Source organism: Mesoplodon bidens (genome assembly GCF_964165515.1).
Source record: "Mesoplodon bidens genome assembly, contig: HAP1_SCAFFOLD_123, whole genome shotgun sequence".
Taxonomy (NCBI): Eukaryota; Metazoa; Chordata; class Mammalia; order Artiodactyla; family Ziphiidae; genus Mesoplodon; species Mesoplodon bidens.
The window spans coordinates 807,884-820,305 of record NW_027672190.1 but is presented as its reverse complement, the minus strand read 5'-3'; the positions used below and the strand labels follow the sequence as shown (position 1 = coordinate 820,305).

General features: G+C 40.8%; 1 pseudogene across 1 annotated transcript in view; it reads right to left on the bottom strand.

The window, feature by feature from the left end:
* Nucleotides 1-12,090, bottom strand: part of LOC308610502 (putative helicase senataxin) — a 70,083-nt pseudogene extending 57,993 nt beyond the window's left edge. The window contains exons 1-3 of the transcript in view: nucleotides 11,917-12,090; nucleotides 3,222-3,405; nucleotides 1,751-1,961 (exon numbers count right to left, since the gene is read on the bottom strand). The product of the transcript in view is annotated as a putative helicase senataxin (transcript). The remainder of the gene's footprint in view (nucleotides 1-1,750; nucleotides 1,962-3,221; nucleotides 3,406-11,916) is intronic.
* Between the last annotated feature and the right edge of the window lie 332 nt (nucleotides 12,091-12,422).

The window sequence follows — 12,422 nt, the reverse complement described above, 5'->3', positions numbered from 1 at the left end:
TTCCTAGTACAAACATCTTTTTTCACACTGGGCATAATTATCTCCAGAGAGCACCTTCTTAGAAGTATGGCTATAGGTCCAATTCTATTAGCATTTTACATTTTGATCCATGAGGACTTTATCTTGTACCACAGGGATAAAATCAGCTTTGCCCCACAAATGACTATTTTGTCCTACTCTCAGTTACTGAGTAATCCATTTTCTCCACTGGTTTGAAATGCTACCATCAGCAAAGAGTAAATTCCCCAAATATATTCGGTTTACTTCTGGAGTCTCTACACTGCTCCATGAGTCTATCTGTACCAGCACTATCTTAATCCCTGTTGCTTCATGGAAATTTCTTCATCACTCTTTCAAAAGTATACTGAATAGACTCATACGTTTACCATATCAGATGAATCAACTTTATTTTGTCAAGCTTCAAAGAATATTGTAGTGACAGTGGTTAGCTTTGGGAAGGAGGGACAATGACTGGAAAAGTAAGAGGAGAGCTTCTGGTGTGTTGATGATGATTTGTTTCTGACCTGGGTGCCAGCTACACAAGTATGCTTAGTTTATGAAAAATCAAGCTTATATAGTTTTCTGGATATGGTACTCTTTAATAAATGTTTGAAAAATGACTTGTTCGAATTTAAAAATCTAGTTATTTTGAATTTATTTAGAAAGAACTGATTTATCTAATAAATCTTTAGATATACTTTTCAATTTACTGAAAATACAGAGGATAGAGAAACAAGTCAAATAACATGACAAGGAAGAAATCAGAAAAGTCCAGGAAGCACATTATTCTTTAGGGCAACCATCTGGTCTCAGCAAGTCAAAGTTATGACAAAAAAAATCTATCTATCTATCTATCCATCTATCTATTTATCTAACTATATCTATACCTGTGCACACATACGTAAAAGTAAACTATTCTGGATTAAAAGAGATGTAAGAAATATGGAACCAAATGGAACCAAATGCACAGTCCCTGATTGGACTCTAATTTAAATAAATCATCCTAAAAACACATTTTGCAACTACTGGGAAAATCTGAATGTGGACTAGATACAGTAGTGGGTGCCTTAAAGGTACTGTTATTTCGTTAGATTTGACAGATCAGGAAAATGTCTTCAAGAGATTCATATTAAGAAATGCAAATATAAATGGCCAAAATCTAGGCAGACATAATATGCTATGCCATTGTGATTACTGAAAACTACTACAGACCAGTGGTTCTCAACCTGGCGATTTTGTCCCCCACTGGCCCTGACCCCCAACTCCCAAGGGACGTTTGGCAATATCTGGGGACAATTTTGCTTGTCACAACTAGGGTAATGGGGAGAGCAAGTCACTACCAGCATCTAGTGGAGAGAGGCCAGGGATGCTGCTAAACATCCTACAATAAACAGCATGTCCCTCAGGAACCAAGATTTATCCAGTCCAAAATGTCAACAGTTCCAAGTATGAAAAACCCTGCTACAGACAAATTCCAAGAATGAAAATTAATTGAATGGATAGAAGAATAAATATGTGATAAAGCAAATACAGCAAGATATCAGCAGCTGTACAATCTATGTGGTGTGTATATGGTATTCACTGTGTAATTCACTTTTCTAGGTTTGGAAATGCTCAAAATAAAACGTTTGGAAAAAAATGTATCCTAAGTATATGTTTAAGAAACAGATTTTCAATATAGATAAACCCAAATTCTTACAATTCTTAAAATATAAAAATGATACAACTGTGAAACACCCAAGATACTCACTAACACGCTCATGTAAAAGCAAATAAGGATATTTCAGTATTTCAAGAAGAGCAACTCGAAGCTTATTTTCAAAGTCTTGGCCAGTAAGGTCAAACAGCTGTGCCTCTCCATTGTTGTCTACTATATATAACTCGTCATCGTCTCCAATTTCTCCCTTCATGGCCTTTTCAAAGTGATTTATGAGACGTGAGGTTTCTAATTCCCATAAAACCTACAGGAAAAGAAAAACGGGCAGTGTGCTTTATATCTTATTAGCAACAAAATATACTGGATATGATGATCCTTCTAGAAAGCCTTTTCCTAAGCATAAAAATTCAGAAGTTTAAAGAAGTACCAGGGTTTCCCTGGTGGCACAGCAGTTGAGAGTCTGCTTGCCGATGCAGGGGAAACGGGTTCGTGCCCCTGTCCGGGAAGATGCCACATGCCGCAAAGCTGCAGGGCCCGTGAGCCGTGGCTGCTGAGCCTGCGCGTCCGGAGCCTATGCTCAGCAACGGGAGAGGCCACAACAGTGAGAGGCCTGCGTACCAAAAAAAAAAAAAAAAAAAAAAAAAAAAAAAACGACTCAACCTCTTATATTAGATTTAAAGAAAACAGTCACTGAACATAAAAGTGGCTTTTATGATACATGAACATGAGTACATAGAGCATGAGATGTTTACAACATTGCTCTTGCAGAGTTTTGTTATCAACAGCACTGTCAACTATACTCTATTGAAAAGGAAATGAGAAGTTGGAGCTTCTTTACACAAGCTGGGCCTTCTCTGACTTCCCTCCTACGTTCCAGCCATAGGTAATTACCTTGAAACATCAGCTTTAGCATAAAGGCATTGGTTAGGTTCATCGCTAGGCAACTTTGTAAACGTAAAGTTTTCCTCAAAAGGTTCATAACTTATCATCCCCCTCCTCTCTTCTATATTATTATACGTAACTCTATGGTCTGTATTCCATTTCTCATCAGATAAATATAATAAACCAATATTCAAAGCCACATATTTAAAATTATATGTTTCACTTTGGTTCCTGTGAATGAAAAAAATGTTTGTCTTTATTGATTTATAGCACTTAACATTAAAAAATGAAAAGAGGGGAAAAAAAGAACTATTAGCCAATAAAAGAATAACCCAAGCCATTCAGATACCTGGCTGTTAAGAAAGTCAAACACAACGACATTAAAACATGAACCCAAAAAAAACCCATACGTCACTTCATTTCATGAAACTGTTTCACATCAAAATGTCTAAAAGTGGAGGATTATAAAATTCTGCTTTAGATTTCAATTCAATTCCATCAATCAATAAGCATTTATTCAGCACCTACTATCTACCAGGCTATGAGTTACATACTACACGTATATTAGCATTCACAGTTTAAATCACGTTTTCAGTTCCCTGAATGCTTCCAACAGAGTTTAAATTTATTCTCTTCCTAGTTATCAAGCTCTGAAAAATACTGCCCAATTAATGTAAAGTACCTTATGTAAGAATGGCAATTCATCCCTTGCTTTGTGGTATTCCGCCACACATTCTAAGCAGTAGCAGAGGTCTTCATCAGCTGTTTGAAATTCACTGGAGTGGGTCTTGGATGCATAGCGTTGCAGGAAGTCAATGGTGGAAATACCACCTGGTGTACACCAACAACATGTGCTCATTCTGTACCTGTATCCAGAAAAGAAGACATGGAAAGACTAAAGAAAAAAAAAAAAAACACAACACTTCAGGCCTATTCTGGTGGAGAATGGGTACATTTCCTACTAATGATCATGTCTTCAACTTACAATGTGCCTCGACCACATCCAGAACATTCTGCTGGCCAGCTTATCAATCACTGGCTAAACTCAATCTGGGCTTACTCGTAAAAACTTTACCTGTGACACATGAAAAATAATGAAAAATAATGAAATGAAAGCAGTTAGTAATAAACATCATAAGGCAACATACAGCTGTGTTATAAAGCCGGCTCAAAACTATACAGTACTGATGGGAAATTATACACAGAGACATAGAATTATCAATGTTTTCAAAGTACAGATTTTGGAGTGTTCTAATCATGTACTGGAGTCAAGTAAAAAGCTCAGGAAACCTTTCACATTCCCTGAGGCCCTGCTCCAGAAATCCCTGAAAACCTTAGAAATCCCCAAATATTAGTCCATACCAATAAGAAAAACTCATATAGAGAAGAATTTTCTCTTGGTTTGGAAGTATATATACACATGAATTTGCACATGTGTGTATGAACTGCTGCCCATAACTCACTGCTCGTCAAGGCAGTATAAACTGTAATGGCTGCAAATATAATAGCTACAAACCTATTCCTACTAAGTTTGAAACGTACAGTTTTCAACTGTCTCCAATTTGGGGTTTTATACTACCATCAGAGCCTCCACCATCCAAACTCAAGTAAAAAGGGTTAAATGAAATTAATTTCAGAGATTGGTTCAAGATGGCGGAGTACAGGATGTGCATCACTCCCTCTTGCGAGAGCACCGGAACCACAACTAACTGCTGAACAATCATCAACCGGAAGACACTAGAACTCACCAAAAAAGATACCCCACATCCAAAGACAAAGGAGAAGCTGCAATGACGAGGGGCGCAATCACAATAAAATCAAATACCATAATTGCTGGGCTGGTGACTCACAAACTGGAGAACACTTATACCACAAAGTCCACCCACTAGAGTGAAGGTTCTGAGCCCAATGTCAGGCTTCACAACCTGGGGGTCCGGCAACGGGAGGAAGAATTCCTGAAGAATCAGACTTTGAAGGCTAGCAGGATTTGATTGCAGGAATTTGACAGGACTGGGGGAAACAGAGACTCCACTCTTGCAGGGCACACACAAAGTAGTGTGAGCACTGGGACCCAGGGGAAGGAGCAGTGACCCCATAGGAGAGTGAACCAGACCTGCCTGCTAGTGTTGGAGCGTCTCCTGCAGAGGCAGGAGGGGAGGTGGCTGTGCCTCACCGTGGGGACAAGGACGCTGGTGGCAGAAGTTCTGGGAAGTACTCCTCGGTGGGAGCCCTTCCAGAGTCCGCCATTAGCCCCACCAAAGAGCCAGGTAGGCTCCAGTGCTAGGTTGCCTAAGGCCAAACAACCAGCAGGGAGGGAATGCAACCCCACCCATCAGCAGATAAGCAGATTAAAGTTTGACTGAGCCCTGCCCACCAGAGCAACACCCAGCTCTACCCACCACCTGTCCCTCCCATCAGGAAGCCTGCACAAGCCTCTTAGGTAGCCTCAGCCACCAGAGGGCAGACAGCAGAAGCAAGGAGAACTACAATTCTGCAGCCTGGGGAAGGAAAACCCTATTCACAGAAAGACAGACAAAATGAAAAGGCAGAGAGTGCTTTGTACCAGATGAAGGAACAAAATAAAACCCCAGAAAAACAACTAAATGAAGTGCAGATAGGCAACCTTCCAGAAAAAAGAATTCAGGAAAATGACAGTGAAGATGACCCAGGACCTTGGAAAAATAATGGAGGCAAAGATCGAGAAGATGCAAGAAAGGTTTAACAAAGCCCTACACGAATTAAAGAAAAAACACCTAGAAGAATTAAAGAACAAACAGAGATGAACAATACAATAACTGAAATGAAAAATACACTAGAAGGAATCAACAGCAGAGTAACTGAGTCAGAAGAACGGATAGGTGATCTGGAAGACAGAACGGTAGAATTCACCTGCTGTGGAACAGAATAAAGAAAAAAAGAATGAAAAGAAATGATGACAGCCTAAGAGACCTCTGGGACAACATTAAATGCAACACCATTCACATTATAGGGGTCCCAGAAGGAGAAGAGAGAGAGAAAGGACCCAAGGAAATATTTGAAGAGATGATGGACGAAAACTTCCCTAACATGGGAAAGGAAATAGCCACCCAAGTCCAGGAAGCGCAGAGAATCCCAGGCAGGATAAACCCAAGGACAAACACGCCAAGACACACAGTACTCTAATTGACAAAAAATTAAAGACAAAGAAACATTACTGAAAACAACAAGGGAAAAACGACACGTAACATACAAGGGAAGTCCCATAAGGTTAACAGCTGATTTCTCAGCAGAAACTCTACAAGCCAGAAGGGAGTGGCACGATATATTTAAAGTGATGAAAGGGAAGAACCTACAACCAAGATTACTCTACCTGGCAAGGAGCTCATTCACATTCAACGGAGAAATCAAAAGCTTTACATACAAGCAAAAGCAAAGAGAATTCAGCACCACCAAACCAGCTCTACAACAAATGCTAAAGAAACTTCTCTAAGTGGGAAACACAAAAGAAAACGACCTACAAAAACAAACCCATACCCATTAAGAAAATGGTAATAGGAACATACATATCAATAATTACCTTGAACATGAATGGATTAAATGCTCCAACCAAAAGACACAGGCTCGCTGAATGCATACAAAAACAAGACCCATATATATGCTGCCGACTAGAGACCCACTTCAGACCTAGGAACAGTTACAGACTGAAAGTGAGGGGATGGAAAAAGATATTCCAGGCAAATGGAAATCAAAAGAAAGCTGGAGTACCAATACTCATATCAGATAAAATAGACTTTAAAATAAAGAATGTTACAAGAGACAAGGAAGGATGCTACACAATGATCAAGGGATCAACCCAAGAAGAAGATATAATAACTATAAATATATATGCACCCAAAATAGGAGCACCTCAATATGTAAGGCAACTGCTAACAGCTATAAAAGCGGAAATCAACAGTAACACAATAATAGTGGGGGACTTTTTTTAATGTTAATTTATTTATTTTTGGCTGTGTTGGGTCTTCGTTGCTGCGTGCTGGCTTTCTCCAGCTGCAGCAAGCAGAGGCCACTCTTTGTTGTGGCGTGTGGGCTTCTGATTGCGGTGGCCTCTCTCGTGGAGTACGGGCTCTAGGTGCGTGGGCCTCAGCAGTTGTGGCATGCGGTCTCAGTAGTTGTGGCTCTCAGGCTCTAGAGCACAGGCTCAGTAGTTGTGGCCTGCAGGCTCTGTAGCGCAGGCTCAGTAGTTGTGGCGCACAGGCCCAGTTGCTCCGCAGCATGTGGGATCTTCCAGGACCAGGGCTCGAACCCGTGTCCCCTGCACTGGCAGGCAGACTCTCAACCACTGAGCCACCAGGGAAGCCCGGAACAGAAACAACGTGCACAAAACACAAAAGGATGGGGGCATGTCAAAGGGACATAATAGACACCAACCTGAAGAGCTCCCAGCGGCCAAAGCTGAAACAATCTGAGTAACAAAATAATGTAATATTGGATTATAACCCACAGTATAAATATACATGAATCCATACTGATACAAATGAATGAATAAACAAATGTGGGGGAAGGAACAAACTTTCCTTATGGAAGAATTGCAAATAATATATACAGATACTCCCCGTTCCAGGAAGTGGAGCTTAATCCCACCCTACCTTGAGCGAGGGCTGGACTTGGTGAAACACTTCCAAATAAGAAAGGATGCAAAGTGAAAATCACACTTATGGTGGAGACACCTGGCAAACACAACCTCAAACCAAGTGATCAAGGTTAACATCACCAGTGGTTAAGTCATGTTGGTAACCCCTGACACAAAGTGATGAGGCAGGAACTTCAACTCTGCAGTATGCTTCCCCAAACCCACAACCCCAGTCTATTCATGCGAAAAACATCAGACAAACTCAATGTATTAGCCAAACAGCTATTAGCCAGTCTTTGACAAAAATGGAGAAAACCACACCCAAGGGAAATCAAACCAAATGTTCTATCATATGGAAACATTTTATTGGTAATTGGGCCAGGAAATTACCCAACAAAACCGGTCTTGAAAACTTGACCTTCATTATCTAATGAATGTATATCAGCCTGATGGGAAAAAAGTTACAAACCCAACTGTAAACCCAATGAAGTTCATTGCCTAACTGGATGATCCTAATCCATGCATTCTCATCAGGAGTGACATCATCCTCAAGGAGATGAAAACTGGTTAGTGGAACACATCCTACTCTTTTTACATATAAAGCACAGGTATATGGACATTACGTAAAGAAGTATATAATATATATTGGTGGGATTAAAATTCATGGCAAATTCATAGGAAAGAAATGTCTTAAACGTTTCCTTTCAGAGAGGGAGAAGGGACAATAAAAGGTTAAGAAACATGACCCAAGTCATTGAATACTTGGGTACAGAAACTTGACAATGTTACATTTTTGAATGCATTACCACCCAAAAATTCAGAGTGCATAATAAGCTCTGCTAATGGGAAACTGATCACATCTTGACAGTATTTATAGTTTCTGTACAATCAAAAACATGGATTTGTCTTGTGAACTGATTTTTAAAATTTATTAAATATTAACTGTATACTTTCTTCAGGCTTCTGAAAAGAATTCAGGGCAGCTTTCAACATTAAAGTATAAAGAAAAAGACATTTTCGAAGGCAATTTAGAAAGGGAGAGAAATCAAAACTTATGTAGAAGAAATTTAATTTCAGTAAGGCCTAATTTAGGAGCTTCCTGAAAAGTAGAGCAGAAAAATAGTAAGAGTTACACAGTCCTTGTGTGAAAAATTAAAAAAAGTAATATGCTAGTTCGGCTGGAGAGACCTGCCCTTTCCTAACACTAATTCTAATTCAATTACATTTTTTAAGGGTGCTGCAAACTAGGGAATATGAAGTAACAGAATAGACACTATGTTTCTGCAGAATATAAATTTCACTCAAAGAACTTCTCATACTTGAAAAACCAGTAATATAATACCAGGAAGTTAAAAGTCTGCAGAAGCTGTGTTTTTCCAGTGATGTAATCTAATTCAACAAGTTTCACCCTTCTAGACAATGCAAGGACAGAAAATGAAACTCAGGGAAGATTTCTCAAACATCAGTTGTTTCAAGCTTGACTTGAGCAGGAAACAAGACTGCAGTCAACTGCAACTTTGAAAAAATCAAGGTACTGAAGTACAAATAAAATGTTGTATACATTTTTTTTTTTTTTTTTTTTTTTTGCGGTACACGTGCCTCTCACTGCGGTGGCCTCTCTCGTCGCAGAGCACAGGCTCCGGACGTGCAGGCTCAGCGGCCATGGCTCACCGGCCTAGCCGCTCCGTGCAGCATGTGGGATCTTCCAGGACTGGGGCACGAACCAGTGTCCCCTGCGTCGGCAGGTGGACTCTCAACCACTGCGCCACTGGGGAAGCCCAAAATGTTGTATACTTTAAAATAATTATTAACAGAGAAGTTAGTTACCAAAATAAACTTTCTAGTAAAAAAAAAAATTATGGAGGCTGCTTTTTATTTCACTCACTCAGAGAGCTGGCTTACTTCCACATTCCAGAAAGCAAACTAAATGTTCTCAATGTAGATAGGAGTTACTGCCATATAACAGGTAAGTGCCATGGAATTTAGAAAACAGAGAGAACAGTGCTACAGCAAATCAACAATAGAAACATGTTTCCATAGTTCTCTCAAAGGCCATAAGTGGGTGTGGTTATGTTCCTAAAACTAAAATCATCATTGGCCTGATAGCTAAGCCCAAAAAAATCTGAACAGGGTATACTGAAATTTTTCTTTTAAGGGAAAACTGCTGGTAGATGACTATGAATCTTGCAAATTTTTGTACAATTCAGTTCTTCTGGAGGACAGTTTTGTTAAGTTCATCAGTGTTTTTACTGCTTGGAATCATTACTGAACCACAAATGGGGGAGTCCAGGGAATCCTCAAGCTGCATGACAGAAGTAAGAGCGGCTCCTGTGCATCAGAGAGACAGTATTTTTGCCAATAACATAGGATGCTTCACCAGAGGTATAACTGTAATTTTCTATTGACTTATCCAGGGGATATCATTTATCAATAATAGCTGGCCAGAAACTTCAAATAACAATCACTTTCTTCTATCCTTCCTAGCTAAACTTTTTGAAAATTTATTTATTTTAAACTTCTTCACAATTGCTTTTATTTATTTTTTTCCTCAGCCACGCTGAGCGGCTCGAGGGATCTTAGTTTAGATCCCTGACAAGGGATTGAACCCGGGCCACGGCTGTGAAAGCGCCGAGTCCTAACCACTGGACCACCAGGGAACTCCCCTTGAAAAAATAATTTAGATTCACTTCTTTAGCTCCTTTGCACTCTGGCTTCTACCTTATGTTTCACTGAATGTTTTCACAAAAGTCCCTAATAATCTCTTTAATACCAAATCCAGTAGGTTCTTTAATGGACTCCTCTAAAGCATATGAAACTGCTAAGCATGTATTCCTTAGCTACGACAACACACCATTCTTCTCTCACTTCCTCTACCCAGCCCCCATAATCATCTGTTCCTTTTCCCCCTGCTTCATATCAACATTTCCAAAGGTTTGTCCTCAGGACTCTAACCCTTCATTCAATATCCTCTTTGTGGGTGACAATTCAACCTATTTCTTCAACTACTATTTATAATGAAGCTTCCCCAAAGACTGAGAACGTAGGTAAAACTCAATGCCATGTTTGTGTTTCAGCTACTCAATAAATGATAGCCTAGCCTAGAATTCCACAAAGATATACAGCTGCCCTTCAGTTTCTGCAGGGGATTGGTTCCAGGAGTACCCCCCATGCACACCAAAATCTGCAGATGCTCAAGTCCCTTCCATAAAATAGTGGAGTACAGGGAACACAGTTGGCCCTCTATATCCACACATGGGAAACCCAAAGATATGGAAGGCTGACCGTACTCAATATCCAACTGTACAGTGAATCTATACTCACTTGACAGTTGCCTCAAAGTAAACAGGACCAGAACAGAACAAAGTCCTTCCCGTCAATGTGTTATCTGTCCTGTATTCTCTGTATCCACGGTATTACCATGACTTCACTTTTTAAACCAGTAACCTGTGAATTCTCCTATGCTATCCTCCCTTAGCCCCCATCTCTACAAGTTCTATAGAGTCTACCACCTTGATTACCTCTGTACTTTACTCTCAGTGAGACTGCCATTTCCTTAGTTCAATACATTTTCATTATTTGTCTGGATTACAGAAGAAACCTAAATGATCTGCCTCTTGTTTGATCCACCATCAATTCTTCCTCCAAAGTGCTGCCAAAGGCCAAAGCCAAAACCAGACTCTAAAAGCACAAATGACTCCTCTACCTTTGGCCGATAAAATTAAAATTTCTGACCTCACCACACAAGGCTCTCCATGACCTGGCTTCAGCATCATCTCTTGACATTCCCCCTCACTTGCACTTCCTAAAATGCTTCCTGGTGTTTGGCATTACCTGCCTTTATGGAAGCTCTTCCATCTGCCTTGGACACCTACTCTTCATACCTTTGCCTGCTTCTTAACCCTGGATGTGCCTCAGACTCACCAAAGGAACTTGGCAAAAAAAATTAGCAAAGGCACATGGTGAGATACCACTGAGAAAATTCAGATGCGTTCTAAAGAAGACTCCACCAGTACGTCTGATAAAAAGCCAGATTTGGGGGACATCCCTGGTGGTCCAGGGGGTAAGACTCTGCACTCCCAATGCAGTGGGCCGGGGTTCGAGCCCTGGTCTGGGAACTAGATCCCACATGCATGCCGCCACTGAGAGTTCGCAAGCCACAACTAAGACCCAGCACAGCCAAAATAAATAAATAAGTAAATATTTCGGGGGCGGGGGTGGGAGGAGCCAGATTTGAGAACTACCTCTGAGCATCATCATGCCTGGAGGCTTGTCTGACTCATTCCCTCCCTTCCAATCTGTCTTTGATGACTTTTTTCTCTATCCCCTCAGGACTTTGTACATGGTCTCTATCACTGCATTTACCATGTTAGGCTGAGCTGTTTACTTATCTGTCTCCCACCTACAAGCTCCATCCTCAGCAATTCTGCGTGTGTTAGGGGGCAAGGATCCGTTCTGTATTTTTTTTTCTTTTGTCTTACTTCTCAGTGCTTGGCACATATTAAGTGCCTGAAAAAAAAAGTCTTAAATGTCTATTTAACAAATAACTGCCGACACTTCCCTGGTGGCACACTGGTTAAGACTCCGCGCTGCCAATGCAGGGGGCCCAGGTTCGATCCCTGGGTCTGGGAACTATATCCAACATGCATGCCACAACTAAGATTTCGCATGCCACAACTAAGGAGCCCGCCTGCTGCAACTAAGACCCAATGCAACCAAATAAATAATAAAACATGTAAACATTTAAAATTAAAAAAAAACAAATAATTACCTGGGGTAATGGCCTACAGCGAAGCCATCCTTTCAGTCGAGATTCCTGGGTTTATTTGAGAATGGGTGAGGATCTGCATTCATATATAACCAGACTCTGGCCCCCAACATTTCTGAAAAAGCAAAACAAAACAAAACTGAGGAAGTGGTTTTTAGACTCGCTCTCTCACCTGGGCTTCACATCAATCCTTATAAAGAACCACCAATATTACCATTTGATGACAGGGCTCAAGCTCCCAGAGGTTAGACAACATGCCTGTGGATCTAACAAGGAATGAAGAAACAGTGCAACTGCCATTCTGACTCCACAGGGGGAGTGGCTCCACGGGGGACCTCGTCCCCACGCTGGGGACAGCGAGGCACTTTGTCATTAAGTCCCGCAATTAGCAGGTGAGTTCAGCCCTACGATCGTCAGTAGCTAACACCTCTGCCGCTTTGACTGACCAGCCAAGGGTTCTTCTTCCTTCGAGCCTCGGGCCCGATTCCTTCTGGGCCACACAGGTCTTG